The sequence below is a fragment of the Geotrypetes seraphini genome, chromosome 12, assembly GCF_902459505.1.
Source record: "Geotrypetes seraphini chromosome 12, aGeoSer1.1, whole genome shotgun sequence".
Lineage (NCBI taxonomy): Eukaryota > Metazoa > Chordata > Amphibia > Gymnophiona > Dermophiidae > Geotrypetes > Geotrypetes seraphini.
In genome coordinates, this window is record NC_047095.1 from 52,350,236 (window position 1) to 52,362,907 (window position 12,672).

Below are 12,672 nucleotides of genomic sequence, written 5' to 3' on the forward strand. Positions count from 1 at the left end.
TGTTGTGTGATATGTGGATTGTTTCTAAAAATCATATTTTTCATATAGATGAAGGGGTGTCAAAAAATGATGGGCCCCGGGTGTCACATATGCTAGGTACGCCACTGCATGTAGGTGTTTAAAGTCTGTATCATATCTCCCCTCTCCTGCCTTTCCTCCAAAGTATACCTGTTGAGATCTTTAAATCCACCCCTGTATGCCTTATGACGAAGACCACCAACCATTTTAGTAGCCTTCCTCTGGACCAACTCCATCATGTTTATATCTTTTTGAAGGTGTGATCTCCAGAATTGCACACAATATTCTAAATGAAGTCTCACCAGAGTCTTATACAGGGGCATCAATACCGCCTTTCCCCACCTTGCTATTGCTCTCTCTATTTACCCAAACATCCTTCTAGTTTTCACCATCGCCTTTTCAACCTGTTTGGCCACCTTAAGATCATCACATACTATCACATCCAAGCCCCACTCCTCTTTCATGCACAAAGGTTCTTCACCCCTGAACTGTGCCATTCCCTCAGGTTTCTACAGTCCTTCTCAGCTGGCCGGCATCTCTTTTTCGCTTCTCTATCCCTCCCCATGGCCAACCTCTCATCTTCCCCTATAACTCTCCCCTCCTCCCTTGAAGGTGTCAAATTACACATACATTTTTTTCTTAAAAACAACCCTAGTACACCCTTCAGGCAGCATCAAGTGACAGAAAATTAATAGAATCAAGGGATTTATGTGCAATCTTATCTCTGGATATTTACCCCCGATGCAACCCAGTATTGGGTGAAACGTCACCACATCAGGTTTTTTTATGTGAGATCTTCCAATTCCTTTAATAAACAAATTATAAATTTACTACATGTGTTCTGCTATCCTTTCTGCTACCATAGCTTCCTGGATATCTTTATAGTTGTCTTTTCTGCTAACAGGGAAGCACATTGCTCACTCTTCTTTAAGTTTGTGTCCAGCACTGGAAGAAATAAGGGTTGGTGGTGGCATGCCTGGTAGGGAGAAGATACTCGTGCACTCCAGAACCACACCACCGCTGCCTCTCCAATTCTGACCCTAGTGGCAGGGCTGACTCTGCATTTAGAAAAGTATTACTATTATCACATTATAAGCCCCCAAATGATATTCTGGGATACATTTTAGAATGACTGGTGAGTACCTCACATGTATAAATAGTAGAGAATGACATGGGGGTCAAATTTTTCCACATCCCCGTGGGAACTCATTTTCCCGTCTCATTCCCGTGAGTTCTTTTCCTGTTCCTGCCTCCGTTCCTGCAAGCTCCGTCTTCATCTGCACAAGCCTCAAACACTTTAAAATCATAAGTGTTCGAGGTAGAGAGCTGCACGGGAACGGGGATGACGGGAATCCCGCGGGACCCGCGGGTTCCCCCTTTGGGTCACGGGGATCCCGTGGGGACGCCCCCTAGGGTCACGGGGATCCCGTGGGGACGCCCCCTAGGGTTGCGGGGATCCCGTGGGGACGCCTCCGAGGGTCGCGGGGTTCCTGCGGGGTTGGATCGCAGTGCATTCGAGCCGCGAGGGTAGTCTTCTCCTCCTTACCTGCACTGTCGCAGCACACAGCCGAACGGAAATCTTCCTGATGTCAGCGCTGACGTCGGAGGGAGGGCTTAAGCAAAGCCCTCCCTTCCTCCGACGTCAGCGCTGACATCAGGAAGACTTCCGGTCGGCTGTGTGCGGCAGGGCAGGTAGGGAGAAGGCAATGGCGTACGAAAGAGGGGGGAGGGGGCGGTCCGCACCGGAGAATGTGCACAGCCGGTCAGGTCCCCCGATCGACCGACAACAGGCCCGGCCGACAAATCTCCCTGCCCTGTAGCCGTGAATCTAAATTACCTCTTACAGCAGCTTCACTACTCCAGCTGCTGTAAGAAGGTAATTTAGATTTGCGGCTACAGGACAGGGAGATTTGTCCGACCGGGCCTGTTCTGTTGTCGGTCGGGTGCAAAAGCGCCACAAAGGTGGAGGCAGGGAGGGAGGAAAGGTGGAGTGGAGAAGAAAAGACGCTTAAGGGGGGAGAAGGCCGCTGAAAGCACTGGGGAAGACAAAGGGGTGGAAAAGAACGCTGAAAGGACATGGGGTAAACGGGAGGAGGGGGGGGGGGGAAGGACCCTGAAAGCACTGGGGAAGACAAAGGGGTGGAGAATGCCACTGAAAGGACATGGGGAAAACAGGGGTGGAGAAGGCCGCTGAAAGGACATGGGGAAGACAGAGGGGGGAGAAGGCCGCTGAAAGGACATGGGGAAGACAGAGGGGGGAGAAGGATGCTGCCTGACAGGACATGGGGAAGATGGTGGGGGAGAAGGACACTGAAAGGAAATGGGGAAGAGGGAATGGGAAGAAGACGCTGGCAGGGAAGAAGACAGAGGTGCCAGACTATGGGGGGAGCGGAGGGAAAAAGATGGGTGCCAGACCAATTTGGGAGGGGGGAGAAAGGGAGAGGCACAGTAACAGAGCAAATGGAAGACACAGAGAGAAGAGAGGCAGTGGATGGAAGGAATTGAATGAGAACATGAAGAAAGCAGAAACCAGGCAATAAAGGTAGGAAAAAAATTCTTTTCTTTTTTTTTTTTTTTTTTGCTTAAGGATAAAGTAGTATATTAGTTGTGTTGATAAAAATTTATAAACATTAGAGGCTCTAGTAGAAACCCGTTTACAAAGTATGTATTCTTCCCAATTAATATTTCCAAATTAATAAAGTCTTTTTGCTTATTTTTAAATGGGTTTCTACCAGAGCCTTTAATTCAGTAGCATAATTAAATGAAATAACTATTTCTGTAGTTTATAGGGACGGGCAGGGACGTAGGGGATTCCTCACGGGGATGTAGGGGATTCCTCGCGGGGATGGGCAGGGACGTAGGGGATTCCTCGCGGGGACGGGTGGGGACGGAGGGATTCCTCGCGGGGACGGGTGGGGACGGGTGGGAGTCCTCACGGGGACGGGTGGGGACGGGTGGGACTTTGGCAGGGACGGGTGGGGACGGGTGGGATATCTGTCCCCGCGCAACTCTCTAGTTCGAGGCTTGTGCGCTTATAGGAATGGGGCAGGGACAGTGACAGAACACACGGGGATGGGACGGGGAAATTGAGTTCCTGCAGGGATGGATACAAATTTGTCCCCGTGTCGTTCTGTAATATATAGTACAAGTTTAACACATCTACAGACCTTTGAATTTTCCACATTCATTTACTGTAGAAATGATCACTCTTCTTTTTTTTTCCCCAAGATTTATTTCATTTATGCATTTTGCAAAAACAGGTATCCAGTTACAGAAATTCCACAGGAACAGCACAGACAAAAGTACAATTAAGCAGAGCATATGAAACTCTATCAGGTTATTATCCTGCAATGTAACCCAGTTACATTCCATATGATGGAACCACAACCACATAGCTAATGAAGCTTCATATCGCAGTAAATAGCAAAACAGACAAAGGTGCTGGCTCTTGGAATTTTAAAACCAGGCAAACGAGAAACTTTTGGCTTCCCAACAAAACAAGCAAACACAATAATTATACATACTAAAGACCTGTCTCTCTGTAAAATGATGAGCACGCCTTTCAAGATGATCTAAAGATCCGATGTGAAAATGTTTGCGCTAACTAGGGATACGTTCAGAAAAAAAATATTTTTCAGTTAGTTTGGTCTTTTTTCCCTAATTTTCAGTCCTTCACCCATGGTGTCTATGTATGGCAGAGAGACAAATGGAATAGGGAAACAGGACGACTAGATGCCCAATGGTATATCCTGAAACACCTTTATTGCAGCTTTTAGGAACCCAACACGGATCTAAGTTTCTGCATAACGTCATCATTTGGGCTAGCGAATGACATGGTGACAAAATTCATCATTGTTCCCGTCCCCGCGGATAACCGCGGGAAATAATCCCATGTTATTTTCTAGTGTCTATTTCAACCTCGGTCCTTCTACACCAGCATTCTTCAAAGCAAAGCTTGCGGGTCAGTGGTTGTGGCCATTCATACTCTGATTCTTATGTGAGCCAAGTATAGGATAATGAAGCCATTGTGACATCACTGATGTGATTGGCTCTTAGGCACTGGTGGAATGAGGCATTATGACATCACAATATCTGCTCTGGATACTAGAGACTGTCATTCTGTAGTGTCTGTTTCAACCTCGGTCCTTCTACACCAGCATTCTTCAAAGCAAAGCTTGTGGGTCAGTGGTTGTGGCCATTCATACTCTGATTCTTCCCTCTCTCCTTAAAGAATGACACGAAGATGGTTTCCCGCGGTTATCCGCGGGGACAGGAACGGTGATGAATTTTGTCACCGTGTCATTCTCTATTTGGGCTTCGAGTGACATAGCCCGTTTGATGGGTGCTATGAACCAATTATTAAAGTTAATTTGCACCTATTAGAAACTGCGCACATATCTGGCTGCACGCTATTCTATATGGCAGTGCCCCTAACTCCCATAGCACATGGGGGGCAAGGGCCCATCAGGGATGTTCCAAAAGGTTGGACATGTAGTTACAGAATATTGGGTCAGGGTGCCTGATTTGGGTGCCAGAATTTACACCAGGTTTCATCAGGCGTAAGTCTGGTGCCTAAAGTTTGGGCTTGGGTATCAGCTTCCATTTTTGAGCACAATTTATAGAAAACTATCCCTTTAAGGGCAATACCACAACTGGGTGCAGCATTTATGTGTCCCTCGTGGTTCATAGACAACAACGTGGAAGACAAAGGCGCGCGCCGACAACTGAGCGCAAAACGGAGGTGCGTGCCGAAGAAAATTACTGTTTTTAGGGGCTCTGACGGGGAGTTTTGTTGGGGAGCACCCCCAGTTTACTTAATACAAATTGCTCTGGCGTTGGGGGGGTTTGGGGGGTTGTAACCCCCCACATTTTGCTGTAAACTTAACTTTTTCCCTAAAAACAGGGAAAAAGTGAAGTTTTCAGTAAAATGTGGGGGGTTACAACCCCCCAAACCCCCCACAACACGGCGCGATCTGTATTAAGTAAAGTGGGGGGGTTCCCCCCGCACGCCCCCCCCCGTCGGAGCCCTAAAAACAGTAATTTTCTTTGGCGCGCACCTCCGCATGGCGCTCAATTGTCTGCTTGCGCCTTTGTCCCGGCGCGCTTTTGACCTGACACCGTCCCTCGCATGTGTTAATGTACAGCCTACTATCTCTTACAGTACCAAACAGCAAAATCTGTAAGATCCAGAAGAGCAAAAACATAAGAATTGCCATACTGTGACAGACTGAAGGTCCATCAAGCCAAGTATCCTGTTTCCTACAATGGTCAATCCAGGTCCCAAATACCTGGTAGAAACCCAAAGAGAAGCAACATTCCAGGGCTGAGATTGTGATGTCATTCCACCAATGTCTAAGAGCCAAACTCATCAGTGATGTCACAATGGCTTGAATGTTCTATATTTGACTCACATAAGAACATAAGAATTGCTGTCCTGGGACAGACTGAAGGTCCATCAAGTCTAGTATCCTGTTTCCTACAATGGTCAATCCAGGTCCCAAGTACCTGGTAGAAACCCAAAGAGAAGCAACATTCCAGGGCTGAGATTGTGATGTCATTCCACCAATGTCTAAGAGCCAAACTCATCAGTGATGTCACAATGGCTTGAATGTTCTATATTTGACTCACATAAGAACATAAGAATTGCTGTCCTGGGACAGACTGAAGGTCCATCAAGTCTAGTATCCTGTTTCCTACAATGGTCAATCCAGGTCCCAAGTACCTGGTAGAAACCCAAAGAGAAGCAACATTCCAGGGCTGAGATTGTGATGTCATTCCACCAATGTCTAAGAGCCAAACTCATCAGTGATGTCACAATGGCTTGAATGTTCTATATTTGACTCACATAAGAACATAAGAATTGCTGTCCTGGGACAGACTGAAGGTCCATCAAGTCTAGTATCCTGTTTCCTACAATGGTCAATCCAGGTCCCAAGTACCTGGTAGAAACCCAAAGAGAAGCAACATTCCAGGGCTGAGATTGTGATGTCATTCCACCAATGTCTAAGAGCCAAACTCATCAGTGATGTCACAATGGCTTGAATGCTCTATATTTGACTCACATAAGAACATAAGAATTGCTGTCCTGGGACAGACTGAAGGTCCATCAAGTCTAGTATCCTGTTTCCTACAGTGGTCAACCAGATCACAGGTACCTGGCAAGATCCCAAGGACTAAAACAGATTTTATGCCGCTTATCCTATTCTGTAACACAATCTGGGCACCCAGATGCTCTTATAAAATAAACTTGTACTGCGTGGCATCAGGGTGACTAAATGGAGGTGCCCATGTTTAGAATTACTCCCTTTGTAGGTAGTTTCACACATTCATTTTATGTTTAAATCAGTTTATTAAACTTGGATGTTATAAAGATAGAATGTGTAACAAACAAGTAGAACAACATTCCGAGTACATTTTTTCTTAAGAAATATCCATCCACCCCCACCCCACCCCCAACCCTGATAAAGCTACAACTACATCTTTTTTTAAATATATAATTCTTTATTGATTTTTAAATAACAGTGCACTACAAAGAATTATCAAGAACAAATCAGAAAAAGCACTTTACACATATAATAATTTAGAACAAATCATTTTCTCCCTCTTTTTCCTTAACTGGTAATGATTAAAAATATATCCTTATAACTATAATTTCTATATACCATTCATAATACTACTATCCCCCCACCCTCCCTCTCTCCCACCCTGGATGTGTAAGGAGTTAGTCTAATAAGAACAAGTACATATCAACTAATGTGACCCTATATATGTGGTCAATGAGCGCCACACCTTATTAAATGTATTACTAAACCCCAAACATTCCGCGTTCATTTACTTATAGGTGGAACATATATTTGCCCACCAAAATGTGTAATTAAGTCTGTCGTAACTCTTCCAGTTATGTGTAACCATCTTAATAGCTATTCCCGTCATAATCAAGAAAAGTTGGCTTATATGTCGATTTAAAGAAAGTATAATATGTAATAGAGTGCCACAAATTATGACTTCATAAGTTAACGGAATTAATGATTCCAGTACCAGATTAATTTGTCCCCAAAAATTTGTCCCCAAAAATTAAGTATCAAAGGACAATAGAATAATAGATGATCCAAATCCCTATGTTAACATGACAATGCCAGCATCTATTAGATTTTGATCTGTCTAACTTTTGCAAACGAACTGGGGTCCAGAAAATCCTATGCTGTACATTTTAACCTCCAAGTCCAAATTTGTGGCCATCGAGATGCAGAAATATACTGCTTTATCTCCATGCTCCAAATGTCTCTTAGACTGTTTTTTGGTTTCTTATTCCAAAATTCCAAAATTAATTTATACCACTGGGCAGCCTGATGTCCTAGTAAATCTGTTTGGTAGCAAAGGATCTGCAAGCTATAGTAAGTTTTGACAATCAGGGAACCCACTCTGAATGGCCTGCTTCAACTGCAACCATCTATAATTTTGAGACTTCAAGGTACCAAATGATTGTTGCAGTCGTGAAAAATCTTGCAGTTTCCCATTAGATATAACATCATCTAATGTACGAATACCTGCTTGCATCCAATTCTTCCAGGAGATCCCAGCACCGCCTATTTGAATCTTGGAATTTAGCCATAAGGAATGAAAAGTAGATTTCTCCAACAGAACATCTGTTAATTTATCAATAAATATCAAAGTTTTCCACGTGTCCAATAGAATAATATTATCCTTAGCATATCTAGGTAATTTGATACTTAACACATGAGATAGTCGCATAGGGGACATAAGATTCCATTCTAAATGTAGCCAATCCTGGAGATGTTCCATGAGCTCGGGGAGGATCCTATACATTCCCTGATGCATTATATAGGCTTGATAGTACCTATAAAAGTTGGGAAAATTTACCCCACCCTCCACAATCGGCTTTTGTAAAGATACTAAAGCAATTCTAGCGTTTTTACCCAGCCAAATAAATTTAGTAAGAATACTATTTAGTTTCTTATAGAAGGACCCCTGAAAATACACTGGTAACATACCCGTTTGGTAGCAAACCACAGGCAAAAACCATCATTTTTACTGTCTGAACTCTCCCCCACCAAGACAGATGTAATGGGTTCCATTGCTCACACAAGTACATCTTTAACCTCCAGTAATATCACGCCAAATATTTAATTATGCTTCTTGATTACAGTTTTTCCTGGAAGGCAAAGGTGTTTCTGCAAAAGATGAAATTGAATGTGGACAAATGCAAAGTGATGCACATTGGGAAGAATAACCCAAATCATTGTTACCAGATGCTAGGGTCAACCTTGGAGGTTAGTGCCCAAGAAAAGGATATGGATGTCATTGTAGACAATACGGTGAAACCTTCCGGCCAAGGTGCGGTGGCGGTCAAAAAAGCAAACAAGATGCTAGAAATTATTAAAAAAGAGATGGTTAACAAGGCTAAGAATGTTATAATGGCTCTGTATCACTCCGTACCACTGAATACTCCTTACCTGGAGTATTGCATTCAGCGCGGCTCCCTGCACTAAAAACTGCTATCGCGGTTTAGTAAAAGGGGGGGAGGGCTAAGTTACGGTAGGTGTTTCTGTGCATCCTCAATGTAATAATAATAAATAATAATAAATTTATTCTTTTATATCGCCATTACCAAAAGTTCTAGGCGGTTTACACTATAAGAAACTGAACAGTCAGCGAAATACATTTATGCCATAAAAATAAATTGAACAATAAAAGTTAAAAATATGGTTACAATCTTAAGAATACACCAACTAAGTGATAAATTTGTCAAACAGAGAAGACTTGACTAATTTTCGAAAAGAACAGTAGGACGTGGCTTGATGAAAACATTCACTAAGCCAAAATTGCAGTTTACCTGCTCGAAACGCTAAGATCCTGTCAAAAAAGGTCTTCGGACACCATTTGGCTTAGGATAGGCAAATAAGTGAGAACTTCTTGTATTCCTTGATGGTCTATATGACTCAAAGTGAGGGGAAAGGTAAACTGGAGACAATCCTGGTATCAACTTAAATCAAATGCAAGAAAATTTGAATAATACTCTTGTTTCTAATGCTAACCAATGCAATAAACGATAATATGTGCAATAAATGATTATATGTCTAAGCTAAGCATTTCTTATAAAATCGGGCTCTTTGTCATTGTCTTTAATTTATTCCATTTATTATTGAAGAAATCAGTAAATATATACTAATATAATACAATAAAATAGTCATTACATTAAAATTCATCTTATTAATTCCCATCAAATATCTTTCATGTCTTCAAAATATATTTCCAAAATACCCATTACATCTCTCAATACCCTCCCCCTAATTCCTACCCCCTTCCCTTTTTCCTATTGACCTCTCCCCCTATCCTCCCCCAAAATTTAGTTTATAACCCCCCAAACCCAATGAAAGTTGACAAAAATAAATAATGATAAAAGTAAAGAACTGGAATTTTAGATAAATAATCATAGCTTCAATGTAAATCATTAAGAATTAAACTTCTTGCCTTAGTTGAAAGATTCTGAATATACGGATCCCAAATTTCCATAAACATACAAATTTTTTTTTTTTTTTTAAGAAAGAATGAAATTTACATTCCATGATATTTTATCGTAGCATTTTATTTTTCTGAAGCAAGGATTTTCATAGCTCTTAACTCCTATATTTCTTGGAGCAACTAGAGTGAAAATGCTTTTATGAAAAACATTTTAAGGAACAACATAAACAGTACTGAAGGTGCACTCTATTCATTATAGGTGGGACCTGATAAATGTTAATAATATTAGCTCATTTAATCACTAGCCAACAGTAACTCGAGCATGTGTTTCCTTTCCTCTGCCTTGCATATGCTAATTATATCAAGATTGCCTTGAGCTTTTTGGAACAAATAATAACTTGTATGTTTCAAAGGCTAGAACCAGGTTCTGTGGCAGTACTGCTGATATAACAGATAACTCGATTTTGCTTTGGCTCAGGAAGCCATCCTTTGTTTTGTACCCGAAACACCAGTTAGATCTATACTATTTTTCTTTAGGATTTTTTTTTTTAATCTGCCTTTTACAAGGAATCTCTTCTATAGTATCCATGATCAGAGAGGGTCATAATGCCGCTTTATAGAACAATGTTCAGACCCCACTTGGAATACTGCATCCAACATTGGTCTCCCAACCTAAAGAAGGATATAAAACTGCTGGAGAGGGTGCAGAGATGAGCAACGAAGCTAGTAAAAGGTATGGAGAAACTGGAATACGAGGATCGACTTAAGAGACTGGGATTGTTCTCCCTTGAGAAAAGGAGACTGCGAGGGGATATGATCGAGACCTTCAAAATACTGAAAGGAATTGACAAAATAGAGCAGAAAAAGTATTTACATTGTCCAATTTGACACGGACAAGAGGACATGGAATGAAGCTAAGGGGGGACAAGTTCAGGACAAATATCAGGAAGTTCTGCTTCACGCAGAGAGTGGTGGACACCTGGAATGCTCTCCCAGAGGAGGTTATTGCGGAATCGACCGTCCTAGGATTCAAAAGCAAACTAGATGCACATCTCCTTATGAGAGGCATAGAAGGATATGGGTGACTAAAAATTACGCCAGGTGTACACCTGGCTGGGCCTCCGGGTGTGCAGATTGCCGGACTTGATGGACCGAAGGTCTGATCCGGAGATGGCGCTTCGTATGTTCTTATGTTCTTTTTTTACTTCCTCCTATTTTTATATACAATTTTGTATCTGTAAAATGGCCCTATTACCAAATTGCGGTAAAAGCGGCCTTAGCGTGCAGGAATGACCCATGTAAGGATGCACTAAGGCCATTTTTCCACATAGGTAAAATGGCTACTTTTCCTTTTTTTATGTATAACAATTTTTATTGAAAAAATCAAATAATCAGTACACTAGGATAATACAAAAATACATTCACTACAATAAGAATCACAATAATAATATTTCATACAAATTTTAAATCATTCTTTCAAATTTAATTTCCATATGAACTAATTCAATCTTATCTACACTCCCCTTAATTCCATCCCCTACCCTCTATCTTCCCCTAAATGAAATCCCTCACCCTGGATAAAAATTGACAAAAATAAAGAATTAAAATAAATAACTGGAATGTAATTATTAAACCTAATTTTCATAATAAATCATTGATAACCAAACTTCGTATTTTTGGTGAAAGATTCTGAATATAAGGATCCCAAAATGGCCTAGTGCAGACATAGGCAACTCCGGTCCTCGAGGGCCGGAATCCAATCAGGTTTTCAGGATTTCCCCAATGAATATTACATTACATTACATTAGTGACTTCTATTCCGCTCGTATCTTGCAGTTCTAGGCGGATTACAAAAAAGCTAACTGGACATTTCCAGAAGATTTGCAAGTTAGGTAGTGGTATACATGGTTGATACTTTGGAGAGAAAAAAAAATTACAAGAGGGTGAGATTGTTTGGGGGGGGGGGGGGGGTTTACAAGTCAGGAGAAAGGACAAGGGGAAGAGTTAGGATGTCTGGATACATTTTTTGAATAGCAGAGTTTTGATTCCTTTTCGAAATGATTTGAAGTCGCTCGTTGTTGTCAGTAAGTTGGAGATGGAGTGGTCAAGTTTTGCTGCCTGTGTCGCTAGTAGGTTGTCAAACATCTTCTTGTACCGAGTACCTTTGAAGGGGGGTAAGTAAATGGGGTCTGAGTTCTTCTTTGCCTAGTAGTAAGATTCTGATTTAGGCGGTTGGTTAGGTAAGTGGGGGCAGTGCCATTGATAGCTTTGAATAATAGACAGTATAGTATAGTATAGTATGAATATGCATGAGATCTATGTACGTGCACTGCTTTCAATGCATATTCTTTGCAGAAATCCTGAAAACCCGATTGGAATCCGGCCCTCGAAGACTTGGAGTTGCCTATGTCTGACATAGTGTATGGCCATTAGTGCATTTATTTATTTATTCTATTTTCTATACTGTTCTTTAGGGGAGCTCAGAACAGTTTACATGAACTTATTCAGGTACTCAAGCATTTTTCCCTGTCTGTCCTGGTGGGCTCACAATCTATCTAATGTACCTGGGGCAATGGGGGGATTAAGTGACTTGCCCAGGGTCACAAGGAGTAGCATGGGTTTAAACCCACAACCTTGGGGTGCTGAGGGTGTAGCTTTAACCACTGTACCCTCTAGAAATCAAAATGTAGTAGAAGTGAGCCAAGGAAAGGACAATCAAGCCAATAGAATTTTTAAAATTGATTCATGGGCCAATGTGCTTATGATAATTACCTGGATGCCTGACTGTTTTCGTACCCTATAGACTAGAGCAGTGTTTTTCAACCTTTTTACACCTATGGACCGGCAGAAATAAAAAAATTATTCTGTGGTCCGGCATCGGTTTCGTGGACCGACAGTTGAAGAACACGGGGCTAAGTCGTGGGCCAGACCCCGCCCATCTCTACCCAATCTCCACCCCAGACTCCGCCCCCATAATAGTACCAATTGCACCTTGCACGTCCTGTGCCTCATCTGGAAGCCTTCCCTCTGACGTTGCAACGTCGGAGAGTAGGCTTCCGATTCAGGTGCAGGATGCCCATAGGAGCCACTGCCCATGGCTTTGTGCACTGAATCAGTGAGGAAGAGGGAGCTGGCTCGAAGATAACGCCACATCGATCGCACCGTGGACCG